This window comes from Etheostoma spectabile, chromosome 17 (assembly GCF_008692095.1).
Source record: "Etheostoma spectabile isolate EspeVRDwgs_2016 chromosome 17, UIUC_Espe_1.0, whole genome shotgun sequence".
Lineage (NCBI taxonomy): Eukaryota > Metazoa > Chordata > Actinopteri > Perciformes > Percidae > Etheostoma > Etheostoma spectabile.
Window position 1 is genome coordinate 7978294 of NC_045749.1, and position 2346 is coordinate 7980639.

Below are 2346 nucleotides of genomic sequence, written 5' to 3' on the forward strand. Positions count from 1 at the left end.
TGTGTGTGTGTGTGTGTGTGTGTGTGTGTGTGTGTGTGTGTGTGTGTGTTTTGAAGAGAGGGGTGGGTTGGATTTATCTGCATTGATCACAATGTTGCACTGCTATGAGAAAGAAAAGACAAACAAGGAAATGGGCAACAGACATCCTCAGTAAATATACAGTATCTACTTCAAACAAGATAAGATATCAAGATATCACTTGTTAGTGGTTTAATTTGACTGGATCTTTGATTTTAAAAATGTACCATCTGTCTAGTTTTATTAAAATACATTTTCTTTCACCACTTGTATTAATTTTAGTTTCTCCAGCTGGTGGATCTAAATATGTTTCTTTATGTATCTAAACAAATGTCAACATGTGTAGGTGTTGTGTAGTAACATTAAAGTAAGCTTTTAGACAAAAGTAAAGCAGAATATTTTTCTCGGTGCAGTAAAGCTTGCAGTTTAATCTGACAGAATGAACTGGAAACCATGCAATATCTAATCAGTTCTTTCTCACCCCCCCAAAAAATAACCACTGCTATACCATACAGGCTTCTAATTAAATGGTTGAATTAGTCCAACATCATTCTCTTGCGATAAGCCATTCAATTCTCTCACTTTTTAGGGAATTGGTGAGAATCAATCAATCAATCAATCAATCAATCTTTATTTCTAGAGCACATTTAAAAACAACCTGGTTGACCAAAGTGCTGTACATAGAACTGGAACAATAAATAGACAGAATACAACACCAGACAAATACAACATACAGTTCTCATGCTGTATTAAAAGCCAGGGAATAAAAATGTGTTTTAAGTCGCGATTTAAAAACCGGAAGGCTGGGGGCCAGTTTGACATGTAGAGGCAGCTGCGGCTGAGAAAGCCCGATCCCCTCTACTCTTCAGCCGTGTTTTAGGGGCAACAAGAAGAGACTGGTTTGCAGACCTTAAAGATCTTGAAGGAGCATGTGGCTTCAACAGATCAGTTATGTAGACTGGAGCTAGTCCATGGAGGGCTTTAAAAACAAACAATAAAATCTTAAAATCAATCCTAAAAGTAACTGGGAGCCAGTGGAGAGAGGCAAGGACAGGGGTGATGTGATCTCGCTTACGAGTTCCAGTAAGGAGACGAGCGGCAGCGTTTTGAACCAGCTGTAGTCGAAGTAGAGAACACAGTCTTTGTTTTGTAAACGTTATGCTGCTAATCTAATGTGTTGATTTTCTAAAGAAATGTAGCAAATGCACAGAGCAGCATGTCAAACATATCAATCTAATACCAGTTAAGGAAGTAGGTAATCTTCTGGAAAAACACCATTCAAATTACATCGGAAGCAAACTCGTCAAATAAAAACAGCATTGACATTTAGCAAATAAGATGCCGTACAAAATTGGCAATCATCTCAAGATGTAAAATACAGCTGCTGCAAGGAGCCTCATTTCATATTGCCCACAAAGCATCTGTATAATAAGTATTTGAATTAGGAGAGACTAGTTTTCAGGTATACCGTAAAGTATTGTTTGGGAAAAATAAATTAGAGTTGGGTCCAGACTCAATTAGAGGTTAATGCACAATCTGGGACGAAACCTATAATCAGGCAGCAACTTAACCTCCCAACCTGGTCATCATTATTCTGAAGCTGGTTGGAGTCCCGGGCCTGTTGCACAAAACCAGGATAAGGGATTAAGCCGGGACATTCTAGTTATCCTGGATGAATTTAGCTTTGACTTGGTTGCACAAAACCAGGTTGAATTAAACCCAGCCAAGTAACCATGGAGATTTATTCTTTGTGGCTAGCCTGGTCCAGAGCAGACTAACAGCCAGGCTAAAATTAATCCTGGATTCTCATGTGTTAAATCAGCTGCCTCCTGATCCAAAATAAACGTGTTTAAGTTATTCCGTTGTCTTCTGCATGTGTTCTGGTTTATTTTTATTAACATGCATTATTTGTCACTATTGTCATGAGTTTGATTTAAACCCCTACTATTGCAGTTGTTTAGATTGTTAGAAATGGTTGCACTTGCACCCAGATGCGGCGTGGCAATCGGGAGAGTCAGGACTTTTCCCGGTGGGTGTGTCGAGGCCGCCTGGCATGCGGCCGCTGCCCAGTGGCCGCTGCCTGCCGGCAGACCTGTGCGTCACATCAGTGTCCACTCTCTCTGTAAAAGTAGAGATGAGCAGTAAGTGTGTTCTGTGCAGCTGCACAGAAGCTGTGTTCTGTGCAGCTTCAGGTTTATACAGGACGCGCTCCGGAGATTAAGTGGGACAATGCAGCAATATTCCCAGATGATAATAATGGCAGACTGGTCAGAGACCAATTCATTCATGATTTAATTATATTGTTGCTTGTCTTTCTCTAATAAAGGA

At 40.2% G+C, this 2346-nt stretch overlaps 1 protein-coding gene across 3 annotated transcripts in view; it reads left to right on the forward strand.

The window, feature by feature from the left end:
* The window catches only part of grid1a (glutamate receptor, ionotropic, delta 1a), a 251913-nt gene that overhangs the window by 238848 nt on the left and 10719 nt on the right, over nt 1–2346 (forward strand). The gene's annotated exons all lie outside the window — the stretch shown is intronic.